Below are 24,097 nucleotides of genomic sequence, written 5' to 3' on the forward strand. Positions count from 1 at the left end.
AAGTTGAAAGACTGAACAGGGAATGCATTACTAAGCCATTACACACTTCCCAAGTGATTGAAACCACTTAGTGCACCTCGTACGTCATAATGCACTGGAGAAAAGGGATATGATGATGATTATTAATAACAGTAGCGGGAGAAATGCTAAACAGTCTTTTAGCTGCAAGCAATACAAAGAAGTGTCTTAAAAGGGCATTTTGTATTTGCACTTAAAAGATTCACTATTATTGGGTTGGAGGCCTGTGAATTTTTTAACCTGGTGGGGGGCTTAAAGGGTCATTTTGCAGCTGGGGAAACTGAGGCTGAAAGGGTGCCTCTTGCTCAAGATACAAAGCCCTAAGCAGCTTGAGACTAAGACACCTAAAAAGATAACCTATTGATCTGTTCCAATTCCCCAGTGCTGCCCATAGACTTGGGCTGGAGCCCAACAAGTCTGGCTACCTATTGCAGGCTCTACGCCCCTCCCCTACACCAGTGTGGTGTAGTGGTTAAGAGCGATAGACTCGTAATCTGGGGAACTGGGTTCGTGTCTCCGCTTCTCCACATGCAGCTGCTGGGTGACCTTGGGCTAGTCACACTTCTCTGAAGTCTCTCAGCCCCACTCACCTCACAGAGTGTTTGTTGTGGGGGAGGAAGGGAAAGGAGAACGTTAGCCGCTTTGAGACTCCTTTGGGTAGTGATAAAGCAGGATATCAAATCCAAACTACTACTACTACTACTACTATTCTTCTTCTTCTTCTTCTTCTTCTTCTTCTTCTTCTCCTCCTCCTCCTCCTCCTCCTCCTCCTCCTCCCCCCCCCCACCCTAAGGAATGGATGGGGAAATTGAAAGGGGTTGATCATCACCACTTTGCAAGGTTCAGCCAGGTGCTTCATCAGAGGGATGGAGATTAAGAGGCCCTTGGGAACAAGGACTGTGGCCCCTGGGGAGGGATGTCCTGCCTGCGCCAGGATGATCTGTCTTTGCAAGGGGATCTGAATGATAAAGTTCTGGGCTGGTGTAGTTGAGATCCCAGAGATGCCCAGGACTTCTATGCACCCTACTTTCTGAATCCATGCCTGTTTCACTGATTGAAGCTGGTACATGATGACTCCCTGTTTCACTCATTTAAACCGAGGTATTCTCCCAGCCAACTTCCTGAAGTCTCACCTTAGAATCGGGCATACCTGATTCAAAGCTATGAGACTGACTGATGCAGAAGACTGTAGGTCAGTGGGAGAGTATATGCTTTGCATCCAGAAGGTCTAGAATGTTGTTTTTATTTCAAAACTTACAAATATTGGACAAGATGGACTGTTTCAAGAAGTGGCAGAAAGATATATCAAAATTTGTCTGGCAGGGCAAAAAGCCCAGAATAAAATTTAAGATTTTAACTGATGCAAAAGACAGAGGGGGGTTTGCCCTGCCGGACTTAAGACTCTATTATGAATCGGCAGCTTTCTGCTGGTTGAAAGACTGGCTACTTCTTGAAAACACAGACATTTTGGATCTGGAAGGGTATGACAACAGTTTTGGTTGGCATGCATATCTATGGTATAACAAGGCAAAGGTATACAAGAGTTTTAAAAACCATATTGTCAGAAAAGCATTATATAATGTTTGGATTAGATACAAGGATCTGTTGGAAAGTAAAACTCCCAGGTGGTTGTCACCAATGGAAGCTAAGGCAGTGAAAAAACTTAATATGGACTCTAAATGGCCAAAATATTGTGAAATTCTAGAACAAGATGGTGAAAAGGTTAAACTTCAGAGTTATGAGAAATTAAAGTCCAAAGTTCGAGATTGGTTGCACTACCATCAGATAAACGAGACATTTAAGCAGGACAGGAAAATTGGATTTCAGAAGGAGAGGTCAAAATTAGAAACAGAATTGTTAGAACCCAATACAAAAAATTTGTCAAGAATGTATAACTTGCTGTTGAAATGGAATACACAGGATGAAATGGTGAAATCAGTTATGATTAAATGGGCACAAGACATCGGTCATGACATTATGTTTTCTGACTGGGAACAGTTATGGACCACCGGTGTTAAATTTACGGCATGTAATGCCTTAAAAGAAAACATAATGAAAATGATCTATAGGTGGTACATGACCCCAGTCAAGCTTGCAAAAATTTACCATTTGCCCAATAACAAATGTTGGAAATGCAATGAGACTGAAGGTACCTTTTATCACCTTTGGTGGACCTGCCCGAGGGTTAAAGCCTTTTGGGAAATGATCTATAATGAAATTAAGAAAGTCCTTAAGTGGACCTTCCCTAAGAAACCTGAGGCTTTTCTCCTTGGTATGGTTGGCCAATTGGTGTCAAAAAAGGATAGGACCTTTTTTATGTATGCTACTACAGCAGCAAGAATTCTACTGGCAAAGTATTGGAAGATGCAAGAACTACCTACTCTGGAAGAATGGCAGACAAAGGTGATTGGCTTTATGGGACTGGCAGAGATGACCGGCAGAATCCGCGACCAGGGGAAAGAGACAGTGGAAGAAGACTGGAAGAAATTTAAAATGTATCTTAAAAACTGTTGTAAAATTGAGGAGTGTTAAGATGTCAAGGGGTAAGAAACAGAGAATTACAGCTGTAACTAAAAAATTAAAGAAAACTTAATGAAAGGGAACTAAAGGGATTAATGGATTAAAGGGTTGCTAAAAAAAAAATTGTAAAATAAGGATGCAGCGAAAGGGAGGTATGGGGAAGTCGGAGGAAAGAAGGTATATGAAAATAAGATTGTGAAACTATATGTGTTTGTTTTTGATTTGGTTTGTTTGTATTATGTGTTGTGTTTGGCTTTTTGTTTATGTGTTTTAAAAAAAATCTGAATAAAAAATATTAAAAAAAAAAATACTTTCTGAATCCATGCCTGTTTCACTGATTGAAGCTGGTACATGATGACTCCCTGTTTCACTCATTTAAACCGAGGTATTCTCCCAGCCAACTTCCTGAAGTCTCACCTTAGAATCGGGCATACCTGATTCAAAGCTATGAGACTGACTGATGCAGAAGACTGTAGGTCAGTGGGAGAGTATATGCTTTGCATCCAGAAGGTCCCGGTTTTAACCCCTGCTGTCTCCAGGCACAGCAGGGAAAATCTCCTGCCTGAAAACCTTGGGCAGCTGCTGCCAGTCAGAGTAGACAATACTGAGCTGCAAGGATCAGAGGTCTGGCTTGCCATAATACAGCTCCCTGCCTCCGTAACTAATGGGTTTTAAGTGATGAATGAATACAATTTCATCAAATGGGAGAAACTCTGGTCTAAATGCAGGAAAGGGTATTGATTTCTTAAAATCCTATCAAACTGTGGCAAAGTCCAATACATACATAAAGGCAGGCCACAAAATGGCCAAATATCAATTATTAATCTGACACAATTGGCTTTTATGATTTCTGTATTATTTGTTTTGTGGAACGTGGAAAGTGGTGCCCTCCCTGTAAATTAATTGTTCCATAAAGATTTGGTTCTGCCGAAACAACAACACATCTTTTAAAAAGAAAAGAACAATGCAGTTATACTTAAACACCTGTCTCTCTGTTTTTGCTAATCCCTGTGAAATGGCCACCCCCCCCCCCAAAGTCATGTCTGTTAGTCAGCAGCAATGAGGAAGCAACAAATGCCTTTTTGTTCAATGTGAAGCTGCAACCCAATGTGTTTAATTGATTTTTGAGTGTGTTCAGCATGTGGCGAAAGCAACTTACGAGAGACCACACAGGGGCCTTCAGGGAACTTGGTGAAATAATATAATGTCATCTCAGCTCACAGATTATTTGCAGGTATTATGCATTCCCTGAGTGATGGCATTGAGTGAAACAGCATGGCTTTTGAAGCCACTGTCCGCTGCTGCAGGAACATTAAATTGGATAAGGAATTCTCATCCCAACCAGAAAGTGATGAGAGGTAGCTGAGACATTTCAGGCTGTGTTGGGGCAGGACCGTCTCTGCTGATTGGCTATCTGCCCCTTGTGGGTTGCAGACTGTTGATATCAGTGAGGCAAACCAAGCAACAGTCAGCAAGCACATTCCTTCCCTTGCCTTCACTTCTGTCTTCTACCAGTTTGTCCTAAGGCCAGCAATCTCTTTACCTTCCATTTGCTCATATTGTTATGTGATATTTGGCAAGCTTGAACATTTATGCTGCCTTATTTGTGCTTGAATGATGGTGGCTTGTTGGATACCATGAATGAGGCATCCAGGATGGGAAGGGAAGTAGCCAACAAAATGGCCATTGTTGGCAACCTTACCCCTTGCTGCTTCAGTAGCTAAGACTCCCTCCGCCTTCCCCTGCTACAAAAGCCACCAGAATTGGCAACTCATTTGATGGTCTTGCAGAAGCTATCAGAACCAATTGCCTTGTGAGGAGGAGGAGGAAGGGGAACTATCAAGGTGAAAAGTCATGATCTCCACCTCATTTAAATGGGCTCTTTGGGATGTTGCACACTTTTTGCCGTTGAGATGATTTGTTGCTGCTTTTAATTGATCTTCTATGAGCTTTGCAAGTGAGTTAAAGTACCTTAAATAATAATGAATGAATGAACCAGCAAACAGCAGATTGTCTGCTTGAAATTCTCCTATAACACAGACTTGGTTTTCCAGATGGCGTAAGAACATGAGAACATAAAAAGAGCCCTGCATCGTGTCCTCACAGTGGCCAACCAGATGCCCCGATGGAAAGTCCATAAGAAAGACCCAAGTACAACAGCACTCTCCCCTCCTGTGGTTTCCAGCAACTGGTATTCAGAAGCATTGCTACCTCCAACTGTGGAGGCTAGCAGCTCTCAGTAGCCTTCTCCTCCACGAATTTGTCCAGTACTCTTTAAAAACCATCTAGCTTGGTGTCCATCATTGACTCCTGTGGGAGTGAATTTCATAATTTAACTCTGCACTGTGTGAAGGGGCATCGGATTGTACCCTGGAAACTCAGAAGGGAGGATGCTGGACCCATCAGATACCTTTCCCCCACCAAAGGCCCATCATTATATACAGAAGGCTCTGAAATGGTATCTGTCAGTGTGTTGGGAATAAGCAGGAGGTATGTAACACAGAGCACAGCAATGCAGCTTATATTCTGCAAGTAGAAAAATCCCATATCCAATCCTGGCAATAAAGGGTTTTTGAAAGCTAAGCTAGTAAAGACACCAGAGTCTGAGACCTTACAGAGCCACTGTCAGTTATTTATTCATGATTTATTTATCAATAATACTTCTACCCCAGTTTAAAGACCTGAGGGATTTTCCAAAGTCGCTTACAAAACATTCTAAAAACATATTCAAAATCACACTCAAATCTGGTACAAGGACAGAGCTAGGCTCCATCTGCACTATACATTTAAAGCAGTATCATGCCACATTAAACAATGATAGCTTATCCTAAAGAGTCCTAGGAGCTGTGGTTTCTTAAGGTTGCAGAGAGTTGTTAGGAGATCCCTGTTTGCCTCACAGAGCTGCCATTCCCAGAGTGGCTTAACAATCAATCCCTCTTCCCAGAGTACTCTAGGAACCATAGCTCTGTTTGAGGAATGTCTCTCAGTTCCCTGAACGATCTGCAGTTCCTAGGATTCAAGTTTGCAGGCAACAAGTCCTCTGAGGCAAGGGACTGGGACAGAGCAGCTGGAAGTTATTCCGGCTGTGATGGAAGCAGTCAGAGCAGGGCTGATGAACCTCCAGCTGTCAATATACTCCAGTTCCCATCAGGCTCAGTGGGCATGGCAGATGCTCAGGGATGATGGGATTTGTAGTCCAGCAGCACCTGGAGGGCCACAGTTTTGCCACCCAGGGGACGACAAGTGGTTTTATTCAGAAGGTCACAGTTTCCGATGTGAATGTGATGAGCAGAGGCTGAAGTTAGTGGCATACATCCAACCCCCTCCAGAAGTTCCATACAAGGGTAGCCAGCGTGACTTCTGTAGCACATGGCTCCTTTGCCAAAGGGAGCATTGTCCTTTGCGAGCAGATGAATGCTCAGAGCGTCTGTCTCTGCAATGCTGGAGTAAAAGTCATTTATCACTCATCACAGGTGATGCTGCAGACTTCCACTGTCTTCCAGTTAATGCTCTCTCTGAGTGCACAATAATTAATTAGCCGGCTATTTCCAGCTCGATTACAACCATCCATCATCACTCCCAAAAATCACACAAATTGCCATCTGTAATGCCCACTTAATATTTTGGCTCAGAACGTCAGACAATATATGAAGTCATTTGCTGCCGAAAGTTAGTAAATTTGTCGCAAGGCTGTAAAATATTAATTGTCCTGTCCTTTCCTTTACTTCTGGAGCCTACCTCCGCCATTTGTCTTGGTGTAACAACCACATATTGAAATGCACTGGGTATCCAGGGGTGGGTAGCCTGAATACAAATGCAGAAGGCAAAGCCATTATTAACCTGGCTTCTCCTTCATGCTGGCTGTGGGGCATGTCTGCACTGTCTTCTTGGGCACCAGGAGGCCAAAGAATCTCACTGCATTCTCAATGGGCAAATCTGTCAATTTTGGTTTTGCCAATCTGAAGCTCAGTTCTCCACATCTCCATAGACCAGAGCAAGCCAGGCACTTCTGTTATCCACTGCCTCCCACAGTTTAGTCAAACTCATGCTGATAGCTTTTAGAACACTATCCAACCATCTCGTCCTCTGTTGTCCCCTTCTCCTTGTGCCCTCCATCTTTCCCAGCATCAGGGTCTTTTCCAGGGAGTCTTCTCTTCTCATGAGGTGGCCAAAGTATTGGAGTCTCAGCTTCAGGATCTGTCCTTCCAGTGAGCACTCAGGGCTGATTTCCTTAAGAATGGATAGGATTGATCTTCTTGCAGTCCATGGGACTCTCGAGAGTCTCCTCCAGCACCATAATTCAAAAGCATCAATTCTTCGGCGATCAGCCTTCTTGATGGTCCAGCTCTCACTTCCATACATCACTACAGGGAAAACCGCTTTAACTATAAAAGCTTTAACTATACGGACCTTTAACTAGCTTTAACTTTAATTAGCTTTAACTATACGGACCACATCTTCATAACAATCTGCAAATTCGTTTTTTGAAAAGTCTTCATGCAAATTCCTTGGTACTGTTGCACACACCCCGATATCTGAGAGCAGCAAGAGACCCTAGGAGTCCCAGCACATGCCCAGTTTTTTAGTTTCCTTAGAAAGAAGAGGGCTACTGATGACTACTATCCACGATAGCCACAGTTGGAGGCAGAAATACTAATTTCTGGAAACCACAGAAAGGGGAAATGTTCTTGTTCCTGAATCCTGCTTCCTGGTTTCCCACAGGCAACTGTTCTGCCACTGTGAAAATAGGATATGGACTAGACAGGCCTGATCCAGCAGGCTCTTCTTATGCTCTTAATAAAGACTGTGGTGTCTTTGGGATATATCAGGCAAAGGCAAAATCGGCCCTCCAGATGTTTTGGGACTAAAACTCCCATCATTCTTAGCTAACAGGACCAGTGGTCAGGGATGATGGGAGTTGTAATCCCAAAACATAGGCTGAGTTTGCCTATGCCTGGGATAGATGGTTTTATTTACACATATATGCAACCTGAGTATAGGATGGAGGGGCTCACAGCATTACTCTCTGGCAGATTTTGCCTTCCCATTAGGTTCCAAGGAAGATCCCCAAGCCATAACTTTGGGTCCAGCACAGAACAAGACAATCCTCTGTGTCTCCAGCTTCCAGCATTAGCTAAAACTCTCTCACACAAATAGCCCCTCTTGGCCTATTGTTCTCCATCCTAGGATATCCTGGCATCCAGCCAGGTGAGGTGGGAAAAGGCCCGCCCATTTGTCTCTATGGCAACAGATCTCACTCTTTAAAGATGCTGATGATGGGTACTTGGCTGAGCGGCTAAGGCTGCTACCTTCACAAATGAACTAGTTTGACTGCTTCAGCTGATTTCCTCTTATAGATTCTAACCTCACAGATAAAGAATCAGAGTTTTGGAATGGATCCACAAATATCTTCCAGACTGATGACTCCCCAAACAATACACTCGCCCTCCCCCCAATTCTTCATAAAATAATTAATTTTACTGTTATTTTCAGAAATATATGCATATTTGAGAACACTTCCTCCCTCGTATCCATGGTTGTGTACACATGTTTGGAAAGCTGCTCTGCAAAATTTGGAGAAGTGTGAATTTGGAAGAAGGACAGTGTTTCAGTTCATGTATTTTTTCATAGGATGTGACTTTTGGTAGATTTGCCTTTAAATGCAAACGGAACTGAATTTCTCCCCCACCCTTAGTAGTGGCCTGTGAGGTGGGGAGGTAGCATACTGTGATCTCTGCTTACCATAACTCTCTCATGCCAAATTGATAAACTCATTCCCAGTGACCCTGACCCTATTCTATAAAAAGCATTATTCAGAAGAGTGGTTTGCATGACTTACTAAGGAACACGCTAGGGTTGCCTATTTTTATTTTTTTAAAAAAAGCTGTTGAGCTTTTTCTAGTTTTTGATCTATTTTTTTATTGCCAAAATCTACACTACCAACATGGGCTGCTATACGTCCAGATTTTCCTGGACGTTTAAGCAATTTCTAGCCAGACACTGTTTACGAGGGCTGAATACTGGCTATGTCCAGGAAATCCCAGGCGTATGGCAACCCTAGAACAATAAAATTCAAAATGCTAACAATGTGTTCAAAATCCAATGGAAACTATTTAGCTTAATCAATTTAACAAAAGTGATTAACTTGATCCAGTGATGCCAGCTTTTCAAAGACTGGTAGTCATTTATACAGCCAGTGACCTCCTGTTTCTTAGTAATCCCACCTCGCCGTGGGATGGTCCCACCCAATTTGGGAACCACTGGTGTAGACAATATTGAGTTAGATGGATGATCTGACTCAGTCTCAGGCTGCTTTCCACATTCCGTTCAGGAAGCAGCACTTCCTGGTTTGCTGTCTGAAACGATACAGTCGACTCTCCCACCTCGCCTGCTTTTCATTCTGCCGCCTGCCTACCCTCAGCTGTATCAAACACACTCTGAGCTGTGCTCTCGGGGTGGTAATTGTTTTTTGTTTGCTTTGTTTCCTTTTGTATTTCCTTTCAGCCGCAGGTAAACAGGTAAACAGAAGAAAACCAGCTGAGCTAATCCGAAAGCTTACTGGGGCTTTTGCAAGGGGAATAGAGGAGGCGGAAGGAGAAATTTCATAAAAATAAAGTATTTATTTATTTATTTATTTATTTATTTATTTATTTATTTATGGGCTGTCTGAGCTTTTCATCTCTCTGCCCCCCACCCTACCAAATTGTCAGCTTTTCCTCATACAGCTGTTTGCTCCTCCAGCCATCACTGCAATGAATCTGAAGGCCATCTGAAGGCAGCCCTGTTTAGGGAAGTGTTTAATGTTTAATAGATTATTGTATTTTAATATTTTGTTGGACGCCTCCCAAAGTGGCTGGGGAAACCCAGCCAGATGGGCGGGGTATAAATAATAAATTATTATTATTATTATTATTATTATTATTATTATTATTATTAGAAAGAAGGGAGGACTTGATTACCTTTTCAGGCTGTTGTTTTCAAGCCAATTTGGAAAGATGGGGAGGCAGAGGAGGTACCCCTCTTTCCTTCAGGCCTGTAGCTTTATATAGGACTGGATTGCACAGCTGAAGGGCAAGAGGTAAGTCCTTTGTTTCAGTGCTAATGCAAAGAGCATAAGGGACCTCTGCCTTTTATGTAAACCAATTAAGATGGCTTATGCTTCCCCCATGGCCTTCATTGCCCCCCTTCCCTGCTAATATATTTGTCACATTAAAGCCTACAGCAGATATGCAGAGAGAGGGAGAAGTGAGCTAATGAATTGCAACAGACTGGTCCATCCATGCGACAAGAACAGATGAGTGTCAAGCAGATAACACCACCGGCCCATCTCCTGACACTTACTGTTTGTCTTTTCTGCCTCTGCCTCCTCTGTTTTACCTGTAGTTCAGGTGGAAGGGCAGGTGAGTGAGCTGTTTCCTTTGGAGTGCTCTAGGAGGAAATGAAAGGAAGCACTCTGAGATGAGCATGCTTTGACACCTTATGGTCAAGGGTGGACATCAGGCGAATGTTCTAAAAGGAGTCACCAATATGATGCTTCCAGCAGAGAGGACAAAAGCCCTTTTGCCAACATAATCTGAGGGGGTGGACCCTGGGATCACATCTCATGTTGCAGAGAAAGTTGGGGTGCAGGTTTTGAATGGCAAGCAGCTGTGCTCAGCCTGAGAGTTCAGACTCAATGGCCTTGGAGACCAGTGAACAGCACAGCATTTCTCAGGGTCCCCCAAGCTTTGGGCAACATGTATTTTATGAAGTTCTTTCCTTCTTCAACTAATGCTAAACTCCACCTATTGTTATACCAAAGTGAAAATCACAAATCCTGTAAGGTTTTTCCATTTGGTGGCAATTGAGGTTCTGGCAGGTTCTGGGTTGTATCCTCTATACAACAAATATATAGGCACACATATTCCTCTCCACAGTACATAGAGGGAAGCTGATGGGGGGCCACTGAGGCCACCTGAACCTCAAATGACAGAAGTACTCCCAAGCTGCGTACCCACTCCTTCAGAGGGAGTGTGACCCCTTGAAGAGCAGGGTGTCAGGAGCTTGTCCTACACTCAAGTAGGACCCTGGCAGAGACACATGCCCGAATGGCATGTTCCCTCCCTCCTGGTCGATCATTCGGGAGCTTCAAAAGCTTTCCTCTGCCCGAACATCACAGCGATGGATGCCAACAGACATCGGCACACATAGGGATCCACAGAGTCTTCGTAGCTTGCATAACAGAACTCAGCAACTCAGCATTTTGGCTAATCTACTTTATTTACATATTAACACACACGGAGCATTGCAACATGGCTCCCTCTCTCTCTAGCATCAGACAGCAAAGAGAAAGAACAAAGGACAATAGTCCCACTTCACAGAACACAGTAACACAAACATCCTGTCTCCATCGCTTCCCACTTTGTGGAATCAAAACATACACCATCATGTGATAGTCATGCAATCTCATGACTGCAATCGTGGAGCAGGAATTCTAACACAGGCAACCACCCACTAACTGTGCCTCTGTCATATCAGGATTGAATTTCAGTTTGTTGGCTCTCTTCCAGTCCATTACCAGGACAAGAATGCAGGCCAGCACATCTACTGCCTCACCTGCAGATGTAAAGGAGAAGTAGAGGTGTAACTTATATATACAGTATCCCACCTTTTCCTCTAAGGAGCTCAAGGTGGTGTACATGGTTCTCTTTCATTAACCCCCACAACAACCCTGTGAGTTCGGTTAGGCTGAGAGGCAGCAGCTGGCCCAGGGTCACCCAGTGAGATTCAAGACTATGGATTAGAATCTTGCCCTCTCCTAGGTCCTAGTCTGACATTCTAACCACTACAAAACACTGGCTTTGTCGGCACACCTATCCTTATTCTCATCGGGGCTCTTTTTTTCTTTTCTTTTTTCTTTTGCTAAGACTGGAGCTTGCGTGATTACCTATAATAACCCCCCTCCCTGCTTTCCACATAGAACATTAGCCTGGCATGGTCCCTTGCTAAGTCATTTCAGCTGGCTGATATGAAAAGAGGCAAAAAGAAATTCTTTCTGAAGCTGACATCAAAGATGATAGAAGATCAAAAATGTTTTAAAGGGGGGAGTATTAAAGGCAGGACCCGAAGCGATGCAGCTAATGAAAATGCAAGAAAGGGGCCAGGGAGGAGGGAGTTTAAGGGAAGGATGTAGAGATCAGACCCTTTTGTCGAAAACGAGTCTGTTTACTTAAGAAAGTGCGCGCACACCAATCCAAACGGTCGGAAGGTGCTATTAAAACTCATGAATTCAGACGAGAAAGTGATTTCTATTGGGATGTAAATTTATATTCATGAAAGAACTTTGGCGATGAGGATGATTTTTAAAAACCAACAAAACCAAACTGTGGAGAACCTTGTTTCTATTCAAGGCGTAGCAGGCTGACACTCGCATCTCAGAAATAAAAGGCGGCTCCCATCACAACACCAGGGTGAATATTCATAGCTGCTTTTAAAAAACTGGTTTCTGTGGGCTATTTCCCTTAACAGCTCAACGAAGGCTCACATTCCCTCTCTTTTTCCCACTCCCATCTTCCACAGCCCCCCTCCCAAGAATCCCTTTTTTGTATGTGTGTCTATCTTTTGTGCAGAGAACAAAGAACATTGCATCTCCCCCCCCCCCACCTCTCCATCTGAACAGATTTAATCTCTGATGCTTAGAGGCAAAGGAAACTTTGCGCAAAACAAAGACACACAGCATTTTATCTGCCATGTTAAGGTTCATAAAACAGTTCTTCCTCTCTGCAGGGGCAGGGGTGGGGGGTGGAAAGAGGGTCGGGGAATAAAAAAGAGAAGTTTCCCGGTTTGGGCACAGGGTTGTTAAAGAAGGTGGCATCTCACAGAAAGGAATCTGAGTAAGAAATGAAAGTTAAGGGTGCATTTAGATGTGGGGAACATTGCACTGGTTTTTCTGACTATTATGCTAGTGGTTCTCATGTTCTGTTCACACTGCGGGACCTGTTGCATTACAGAACAGGCTTTTGGACCAAGATACCAGCATGTTGTGCTAAATCCCATTCACAGCAGTCGGTGTAGTGTAGCACAACAGTGAATATAATTGGACAACATCATTACTCCTCCATCCTTTCTACACCTGAGTGCTTCTGTTTCCCCGTGAAAATGACAGGAAATAACTGCATGCCAGCACAGTACCCCAAATTTTATCACTTTACTCCCAAGGTTTTCTGGGTCAGTGGGGTTGCACATGGATTTTTTTTCCTGGAACCAATAAACACAGCTGGGGGAGAAATTCAATCCAGTTTGTATTGAAAGATGAACCCTCTGCATCCTCTGAATCAATGTGCAAACCAAAACACAGCTGTCTCTGAATTTTGCAGTTTGGTTCTCTAGCCATGTAATGCATACAAAAATGCATACATTGGGGGTAAAGTGTACATACAAAGACCTACATTATTGAAAACAACATATAAAAAGGCATTTTATTAGGGGAAAGTGCATTGCAAAAAAATTGTATATTAGGCAAAACTGCAAAAAACGGTTTTAGGAGAAATTTGCACTAATACTTTCCTGAGGGTTTTTTTTTTTTTTTTTAAATTGTGTTTATTTTGTTTTCTCTTATATCTTATGTCCAAGTGGATAGCTCAGTTGGTTAGAGTGTGGTGTTGATATGCTAAGGTTGCAGGTTTGAGTTCTCTATGGGACAGCTGCATATTCCTGCATTGGGTGATCCTCAGGGTCCCTTCCAATTCTACAAGCAATGATTATCTTCTAAAATCAATGAAAATAACAAGAAGGTAAATGGAAAATAATAAATGTGGACTGATATGGAAATGTGGAGAACTGGATTTAAGACTGGAAAAAATGAGAGAATCAAAATGGACAGTTTCATCCTTCCTTTAGCCACCAGGTTTTCCACAAAAGCAATATGTCACGATCTTCCATACTCCAGATGACGTCTGAATGAAGTGAGACTATTACTCCTCAAGATTTGGAAACTATGGTTCTGTTCATGCAACTTAAAAACTAAAATGCAGTGCTTCCTGCCCTCCTCCAAATCTCATTCAGTTACAGCGGCTGAAAGCATTTGAAATGAAAATGTAAACATGAAAGCAAATATGTCAAGTTCCACTGTGGGATCAAATGGTTAAACAGTTTGGAACCATGTGACCTGAAGGGATTGCTTGCACTTGTAAGATCCCTCCCATAACCAAAGTTCTGCACTTACAGTCCTGCTTGTGTGTCTGTTGGTGAAATCAGTTAGCTTGACAAACACACGAGACAGGGTCTTCTTGGTGGTGGCTCCACCATCATGTAACTTTCTTCCAGTTACCATTTGCTTGGGCCCTTCAGTTCTGCCATGGGAGAAAGCTTTTTAAAACTTGTGTGATGAGTCTGGGAGAGATGCTAAGGCATCTTGGCTGTCTGCCTGTGCCATCTCTCTGGAATTAAGCCCAGGTGTACTGTTTCTGCTGTACAGGGGGGAAATTGAGGATAGGAGACAGAAGGAGGAAGCTGAGGGACATTGCAAAGAAGCAGAAAGGGTAGCTAAAAGAATATTGTAATAATAGTTCTTTGGTTTGTAGGAGGGAGCTAGGCAGGGCAGGTTGTCCCACAGTCTTCTTCTAGGATGAGTCACAGCTCTCAGGACAGAAGCTTAGAGCATCTCTAAGCCTTCTCCTGTGATGTAAGAAGGAGCCAAGAACCCTCAGAGGAGATCCAGGTCTTGCAGAGAAAATCACACTTACATATTTTCCCACCTACCTTCCCTTGCAAGAGGCTAGGTGATCAAATTACATACCTGCCATACATCTTTTCCTCTGCATCCACTCAATACTCTCTCTCTATAGATATATATTTAGAATTAAATATTAATTGTTACATATTGGGGGGGAAGGAAAGGCAAACTGAAAATCCCCCCTGCCTTTTACACAGCCTGAAGGCACCGTTTAGATCTAAATAATTATAGCAATGTTCATATAGGCACTGAAGTAGAGAGAGTCTGAAAGTTGTTGATCAAGCAAGACATTAATACAAACGTATATTATGGAATGTGGCAGGTGTCGTTTGTCCTGTAGAGTCTTTGTTTGTGTGCTGGCTGAATGGCCACCAGTCCGCCAAGAAAGTCTCTTGGGTTTTTTCCTCTGCTCTTTTGCGACACACATTTTTTGCACCAGTTTTTTTTCAGAAGGCACTATCTCCCAAATGATGAGAAAGGAGATTCTGACTAAGCATTAGGAAGAACATTCTGATGGGAAGAGCTGTTTGATAGTGGAACCGACTACCTTGGAAGATGGTTGTCTCTCCATCATTGGAGATTTTTAAACAGCAGTTGGATGACCATCTGTTGCGGATTGGTCAGTTGATGAAAACCTTCCTTTTGATACCTATGTCAGAGAGGCATCAGTGATGGGAATCACAGGAGAACAGAGGACCAGGCATTTATTCTTGATGGGTTATAGGCCGGAGTACTTATTCATTGGACATGGGTGGAGCTGTGGTCTAAACCACAGAGCCTAGGGCTTGCCGATCAGAAGGTCGGCGGTTCGAATCCCCACGATGGGGTGAGCTCCCATTGCTCAGTCCCTGCTTCTGCCAACCTAGCAGTTCGAAAGCATGTCAAGTGCAAGTAGATAAATAGGTACCACTCTGGTGGGAAGGTAAATGGCGTTTCCATGCACTGCTTTGCCAGCGGCTTAGTCATGCTGGCCACATGACCCAGAAGCTGTCTACGGACAAACGACGGCTCCCTCGACCTATAGAGCGAGATGAGCGTGCAACCCCAGAGTCATCCGCAACTGGACCTAATGGTCAGGGGTACCTTTATCTTTACCTTACTTATCCATACTGGTTTCTCTCAGTTTCTTATTTTTGCACTCTTAATTTCTTCACATTTTCACATGTGAGTTTTTTGGGTTTTTTTTTTTTAAAAAATCTCTCCTGAAAATTCATCAAGATTTCAGTTCACATTTCACTTAATATAATGGATTTTGGGGCACACTTTACATGAGTATATGCATTTTCGCACTCATTACTTATCTGGAGAGTTGCATTGCGAAATGTGGAAATGTCTCCATTTCGAAGGATGGCTGTGTTTTAGTTCAAGTAATGCTTTGGAAGCTGCAAATCAGGCAGGTCTGCCTTTAAATGCAAGCAGAAACTAATTTCTCTGTATATTCTTCACCCCCCAGTTATGAGTACAGGAGGCCCGAACTCCCATGTTTCCCATATGTGAAATGTGGGAGGCTATAGAACTGTCAACTCCTCCTGAGACTGTTCTCAATTAAAATGGGAACTCTTTAGCAACATTTAACACTACATACGAACATCAACAAAATATGGAAGAAAAGATGTTTATCATAACTGAATGTCTCCAGGGAGATGATGGGGGGGGGGGGCAATCCTATGGCAAGATCCACCGGGACGAGCAGCTTAGGAGATCTCCAGCTCAGTCTTCAAGCTTGGCTCAGCTAAAGATACTATACCATCATAACTTGCTCTTCTTGGCTAGTTGAGCTACAGCTGAGCCAAGGCCAGTGTTAACTAAAAGGGGGGTTACGCAGGGGTAGCAGGGGTGCGTCCTGCACAGTGCGAACTTAAGGCTGGATCCAGGGCCATTCAGCTCAGTCACATGACCTGGCAACCCAGGGTATTTTAAAGCCTTGTTTTCCCTCTGCCAGGTGTAGGCAGAGCAGCAGCAGCCACCCCGCTGCCAAACGGGGTTTGCTTCCGATGTAACTTAACACCAGAATAATATACACTGTCTCGTTTTACACCAACTTCTTAGACTCGCAGGACCATAGAAGTGTAGCCTGGGAAGGGAACCAATGGGCCATCTAGTCCACCCCTGGCGATGCATAGGAATGAGCATAGGATCGCACTCTTAGTAGCTCATTCAAACTTATTGGCCTTCATTTCTTCTGGTTTGGTGACAAGCCCCACCCGACCTGGGAGCGTCCTGCACACAGGGTGACGTTGCCTGGTGGCAGAGGGCTCAAACAGCAGTGGAGGGGGCGAAGTTGCATTTCCCCTTGGGAGTTCTTGTGGGATCTCATGGGATGACAACCATTCTGCAGGAGACCTCACAAAACAAAGTAGGCCTTAGAAGACCTCACCCACAAGGACTTGGGGTCACTCACCCCTTGTGAGCTTCTCACCAGCCCCACCTCAGTGTTACCACCTCCCTGGAATACTTGGCTGCTGGTTGACAGGATTGGAAATGTATTTATTTTATTTTTTGTTAACCTAACCTTAATTGGCTCCAGGGATGGGTGCCCCCCTTTCAGTCATTACATCAGTTTATTTCTGTTTGGCGGCATTGGGACTTTGTATACTCTGGCGGAAATGGATTGGGTAGGATCAACATAGTAAAGGGGACCCCATAAGGGCTTGGGGTGGAGGACTGGCTGTAGTTTGCCCTAAGCTTGAGTGTGGTCCTCTGCCTGCCTTGAATCCCCCACTCTGGTCTTCTAATGAGACCTTAGATGTTTGGCGTGAACCACATTAGGGCTCAATGCTCGGTTTCTCCTATGGTTTGGGGCTTGGATGCTTCTCAACTCTGACTGAGCGCCATTCCATCAGCAAGAGCTGCTGGACTAAGGAACTGAATCCATGACCTATTGCCATGCCAAACCAGCTTTCCTCCTGTAGTCGATAAAGATTTGGGCTGACTTCTCCCAACCTCAGTGTCCAGTTATTTCAGTGCTGCCACAGGACCACAGAAAGCACCTACCTGGGCAATGTCTTTTCACAAACTGTTCTTGACAACTTCATCTCTGCAATCCCTAGGCCATTTGTGTGGTTTTTTTAAAAAATAAAAAAATAAAAATTATATTTGTTCCACCATTAAATTTTACTTTTGGCACTGTTGTTTAAAACAGCGATTTCCCAACACTTCTGACCTAGAGATTCAGCTAAATGTGTATATTTTCTCGGAAAGCCTTCAGAATATATGGCCGTGTCTCAGGACTGCAGGGGTTATGGTGAACAATGTCGTAAAGTGCTCTGGAGTGTTCAGGTAATATAAATGTCCAAGTCTGAGTTTGATGCATGAATTTTGGGTTTCACTTGGAGGAGTGGAAGTGGAGACACTTTATGCATGCCCCCCCCCCGCAAAAAAAAGGAATGACATTCAGGATGGGGACTACATAGCAGAAATGTCTTTGCTAGGTCTGCCTACCAGTCCTACCTTCCAGGGATAGTCCCTAGTCTTACCATTTGAGGACAGCTCGTTAAAATGTTTCCCATGAAGTTGTTCAACCAAAGTGATCCAAGGAATGGAATGACTTCCCTAAGTAGAAAGATGGTGGTGTTTGGGGCTTTTGAGTTTAGGGTAAAGGCAAGTAAGGAGTGACATGATCAAAGTTCATAAAATCATGTATGGCATGGAGAAAGCTGATAGAAAAAGCCCCCCCCCCCATATAAGACTAGAACTCATGGGCATCCTGTTGGGAGATTCAGCACAAATAACATAAAGCACTTTTCCATGCAGTGTCTAGTTAAACTATGGAACTCACTCCCACAAGAGGCAGTGATAGCCACCAACTTGGATGGCTCTGAAAGAGGATTAGACAGATTTATGGAGGAGAGGGCGATTGATGGCTGCTGGCCTCCGCAGCTGGAGACAGCAATAGCTTCTGAATAACAGGTGTTGGAAACCGCAGGAGGGGAGAAGGCTCTTGTGCTTGGGCCCTGCCATGTAGGCTTCCCACAGGCATCTGATTGGCTACTGTCAGAACAGGATGCTGGCCTGAGTGGGCCATTGGCTTGATCCACCAGGCTCTTCTTGTGTTCTTGCATTCAAATAAAAATCCTGTATTTTAATATTGTTGCTACCCACCCTGGGACCTTATGGTGAAACCCAATTGTTGTCATTGCAACAAATGCAAAACCCAGTTGTTGTCATTGTTAAAAACAATACAGTTATTGCCTTTAACACAACATCACACTACTTTTACATTAAACGTGAAGCATTGTTAAATCCTTTTCACTGGTGCTTTTAATCACGCACGCAAACACAAGCACACACAATGACTTAATTAGTGCGTATTCCATCCTATCATCAAATAGGGACTTTTTTTTATTTCCCTTACAAGGATAGGCAATTTTTAAAAAATCAAAAAAATCTGTTATTTTGCATCCTGTAGTGTTTACCAGCTCCCAGTCTTTCTCGCCTCGCTCATAGCCTCCAGCAACAGGAAGGAATCAGTAGTTGTGGTGCTGAATTTCAATCACTTAATAGCTGGGATTGGCTGGTTTTGCTAAATAGTTTCAAAGGGTTGGCTTGCTCAGCAGGGGGGCTGCACATCACAGAGATGTTTAAAAGAAAACTTGAAACCATTTTGTCTGCTTTCGCAGGATTTTTTTTTTTTTAAAAAAAACACCTTAACACTACCCCTTTCTCATGAATGGATTCAGCCAGCGCTGAAATCCATCCCTCCTCATCTCATTCAAGTCACATCTCCCTTTCCCCCCACTCTTCTGTAAAAGAGGCCGCTGGGATATGTTGAAAAATTTAGCTGGTTTAACTAGGATTAACCTGAATAAACCATTTTCCCTCCTTTTTGATTTACCGTCGAGATTTTGGCTGTCTGGTTATTTCATGTAAATGATGATCAATGCATCTATAAAAGGCTTGTATTTAATTCATTAGCATGGTTTGACAATAATTACTGCCCTAAAAGATGGAACGGATTCAAGGCGCCGCTGATTTGATTCTCAGAAGGCACGAGGAAGGGACCTGAAAGCAGTTGCTCTTGTTCCTTGGAAGCCCCTCTGCCATCTTTAAATTGGACGTAGGCCAAAGCGTTGACATACTAGTCTCAGGGACAACAATCTTTCAGCATCTTGAAGGCTAGCAAATGGTGGCATGCTGTCAGGAGTTGGCGGGACTGCAACTGGAAACATTCCATTCTGTGCAGAGGGCTGTCCCTAGGGATAAGTTCTGAGGATCCAAAGCTTTGATCATCTGAGGGAAGTTCTGGCCTGGCTCACCCAGACTGACCATTGGGCATTCCCAGTGCTGAATGTTTCTTTCTCAGGTGCTGAGACTCTGCAGTTCCAGGCATCTTATGATTCTATAGCTGGGAGTGAGTGGATGGGAGCAGTGAGAGTCTGCTCTGGTATAGATCTTGGCCCCTCTCAGGTGAGGTACGGGAGAAGAATATTTGATGATCCAGTGGGTGGGTGCCATGAGTCCATTAGAGCTTCAGAGATTAGGAGAGTTCTGCAAAAGTGTATGTTTCGTAGTGACCCTTTCTATGTGGGCTGTAATATAGCAGAATGTGAGTGTTTTATGTATGAATGGTATTTTTGAGGTAGTAGATGGTTGTAGCAGTTGTGTGAACTGGATGGGGAGTGACACTGTGTGAGTCATTGTACGGATCTTGAGCTGATTGACATTTTACATTATACTGCCTTGGAGTGCTCTCTGACCTTGTTTATTTTATATTGAGGTTCATGGTTATGATTCTTTTCCTTTTTTAATGTATTACGTTATCTGAATAATTTGATAAAGTTTCTATCATTCTGTATGTAAATCACTTTGAGATCTTTTGGATAGTAAAGTAGTCTATAAATGAAAACAACAACAACAACAACAACAACAACACTTTATACAGAATAGCCTCTGTTTCCAAGAGTTCTATGTTTGAAAGGCTGGGCAGCCCAAGTCCAATTTAAGGATAAAGACCCAAGGGTCTGGCCCTTGGAAATAGCCTATCAGCAGTGAGCACCTGGGTAGCCGACTGAGCAGCCACTTAGGCTACCTGAGTCTTCTCTGCTATGGTGAGATGCATGCTATTTCTATTTACATTATACTACTTCTTTCCTAAACTGAATTTTAAACAAATATGCAAATTTCGTATCTACTTTTTTTCTTTGTGGTGATGCATTTCCTCTCCTTTGGCAGTGTGTAAGTAGCCATTCTAGAACACTGCTCAGTTGCAGTGGCTGAATGGAGGGTGCTAGTGAGTTTAAAATACCAGCCCTATCCAGGTGACCAGTACTTGTGGGTACCATGTGTGCGAAGGAACCAGTGGGAATGCATTGGACTGCCCCCTTGAATATGATAACGTGAGGATGACAATGTGATGGCAATGATAAGTACGTGATGGGCTCTGTCTGGAGGGAGCCACTTCAATATTCATGGGAACCCTGATTGGCCAAGGTCCTTGTGTTATCCCTGATGCCACATCCATGGAGGAAACCCTATTTGCTTCCTTCGGACTCAGCTGACAATGTGGGAGGATGCTGATGGCACATGTGTTGCAAATGAATGGTTGTGTTCCTACCTGCCCATTCTCTTGAATACCTCATTAGGGCTACTTCCAAGCCATTCCGGGCATGTATATCCTGGCCAATCAAAGTTCCTGCTGAGCTCATCTGCAGAAACCTCTGCCTTCCATGTGGCTGCAATGTAGCCTACTCTGCAAAGACCAGGTGTCACAACCTTCTGCTTCCTCCTTTCGCTTCTTGAGCTGCTGACTCCTGTAAGACAGGCTGTTTGCAACCCTGGCTGATTCCCTTAATACCACTTGAGGTGTAAGGTCACCATGTCCAAAACAGCAAAGCCTATCAGTACCACTGGTAGCCATGGAGGCTCCAGCAGCGGATTCTGACAATCAACGCCAGCTAAAGGTTTCAGAGCATTGAAAAGCACGTAATAAAATCTGGGTACATGGAACTGAAGGTCACCCCCTGTGCAGGGAGCTGGCAAGGCATTTCTTCTTAGGGATTAGGAAGCAGGCCTGGCTGCTTTGCTGCAGGCTGAACATAAAACTGAGTCAGAGCGACTGAGCAAGGAGGAGACTGGAAATAAAGAACTCGGAAAGGAAGCCAGTTAGGCAAGAACAGCTGTCAAATTAGCTGAGGCGAGCCGCATAGTTAATCGGAGGAGCAGAATAAGAAGTGTGCAGGCTGAGATTATCTTCGATAACATGGAAAGGGGGCCAGAGACTCATTTGCAAGAGGCAAATTTCTGGAAAAGAACCAGGAGGAGAGATAAAGAACAGTGATGTTACAAGAAAATGGTGGGTGGTTTTTTAAAATCTAATTTAGGCATAGGGAACCTGCAGCATTCCAAATATTGCTGAACTACAACTAGGGCTTTTTTCAGCTGCAACTCACCGGAACTCAGTTCCGACACCTTTCAGGTGGGCGCCATTGCCATTCTAAGAGAACAAGGGAGGTGTTCATGGTGGTCTGTAGTCAGTGAAAAATAGCACTGACTACAACTCCCATCAGCCCCAGCAAGCATTCCGGGGATCAGCGGAACTGGCACTGCTACAGGTGCCACAAAAGACTTGTTCCACCTTGGCTGCACCTACACTTTGGAACTCCCTGCCTATTGGTATCAGGCAGGGGCCTTCACTGTATGCCTTTTGGCACCTGCTAAAAACTTTTTTTTTAAAGACAAGCATTTGCAGATGTTTAGAATGTTGATCCAAGTCTTAATCTGTTTTTAGCCTATCGTCATTTTATATTTTTAAATTATTACCTTTGTCAATTTCTCTTAGTGATAATTTTATTGTTTTATCTTTTTTTTCAAATTGCTTTGGGGTGTTTTGGGTGTTGTTGTTTTTACAACAACACCCCCATCGTTCAGCCCAGAAACTGAGATCCAGCACCGAGGGCCTTCTGGTGGTTCCTTCATTGCGAGAAGTCAGGTTACAGGGAACCAGACAGAGGGCCTTCTCGGTAGTGGTGCCTGCCCTGTGGAACGCCCTCCCTTCGGATGTGAAGGAAATAAGCAGCTGTCTTCTCTTTAAAAGACATGTGAAGGCAGCCCTGTTTAGGGAAATTTTTAATATTTAATGCTGTATTGTTTTTAACACTTGATTGGAAGCTGCCCAGAGTGGCTGGCGAAACTCAGCCAGATGGGCAGGGTATAAATAATAAATTATTATTATTATTATTATTATTATTATTATTATTATTATTATTATTATTATTATTACAACCAAGCAGTGTAGAAATCTTACGAATTAAATGGAATATGAATTTCAGAAACATCTGGAGGGCCACAGGTTCTCTACCCTTGTTCTAAAGGATCCTCTTTGCTCAATCAGCGTGGGTGGGTTGTATTTGAATGTGCTGCAGCTGGGAAAAGGAATGCACAGCACAAAAGGAAAAAGTGGATGGGGAAGAGGAAAACAATATGTGGATGACAAGGCTGCTAATCAGATCCAGCTAGGTCATCCTCTTGAGCCTCATGCTACCCTCACTGGCCCTGCCCCATGCCTTCCTTGACTGCTTTTGCCTAGCTGAAATAATTGTCCTGTGATAATGCCTCTTGCTTGCTAGAATGGTGTGTGTGTGTGTGAGAATGAGTGAGAGAGAGAGAGAATGAAGCCTAATATATGCAAACAAAATTCACACCAATTGCTCCATCCCTTTTTACCTCTGCTTTACCCACATTTGTCTCTGGTTCTGCCTGTCACTGGAATGTGGCCCTCAAGATGTTCCCAGGGAGCAAATGTGGCCCTTCAGCTGAAAACGAAAGCTGCCCGCTCTCAACTGCAAGAAACCTATTGAACCCCCATGAGCCTTCCCTTCAGGTAAACAGACACAGGATTGGTCTGGAAAACGAATAACCCTTTCCCATCAATGTCAAAGATTAATGACTCCCCGCATTAATATTTCTCCGTTCTATTCCAGTCTTAATGTTCTCTCACTAATTAACCGGAATTAAAGTCATTCTTCTTGGCTTCTTTGTCAAATAAAATGAGAAGAGGACACTGTGACAGGAGTTTGGGATCTCTCAGTGCAGTTCGGTCACGAATCAGGTTTTCATATCTCCTTGCTGCCTCATGGGCGGTTGGGGGGGGGTGAGTGTTGAGTGATCTGTGTCCCTCATTATGATAGAAGCAGAACATATGGTCATAGCCTGCGTGTGGCTTAAGAAGCAGTAAGACCCCCTCTGAGCTTATGAGATTGCTTCTTGTAAAGCTTAGCTGAGGAAAATGGGACACATGCACACTTCAGGAGAATTACTCTTGATTTGCAGTAGTGGGCATGTCTAAGAGTTGCGGGAGGGGACGACGATGAGGAAGAAGACTGTGAAATGAGGAATTGGTTCAACCCCTGTGTAAAGTCCCTATTAAGGGCTACAGGGCTTCTTTTTTTCCAAGGATAACTTTCACTGAATAGGTAAACTTATGTCTGAGAATGTCCAGAATGAAAAGGGGGCTCACACAATATTTTAAAAACTAGATAGGTACATGGGTTGGTCAGTAGTTTCATGCAAGTAAAACAGCAGCAACCTAGCACTTCAGGGAAAATGCTAGGTTACAACCATTCTCCCCAACATCTAGAGAATCCCAGGCTTTAAAAATCAAGCCTGTGTCAGCTTTCTACAGAAGGCCATCTTGCAATCTCGTCCTTGTTAGAATATGATGGACCATCAGGACAATTAGTTATGTAGCTGTAACTCTATATCAGTAACTGCTGGATGAATATTCTCAGCATTCAGCCATCCAGTCTCCTCCCTGTAGATCAATGTTTTCCAAACTTGGGTCTCCAGCTGTTTTTGGACTAAAACTCCCATCATCCCTAGCTTGCAGGGATTGGAAAACACTGCCGTAGA

Source organism: Podarcis erhardii (assembly GCF_964252035.2).
Source record: "Podarcis erhardii genome assembly, chromosome: 7".
Taxonomy (NCBI): domain Eukaryota; kingdom Metazoa; phylum Chordata; class Lepidosauria; order Squamata; family Lacertidae; genus Podarcis; species Podarcis erhardii.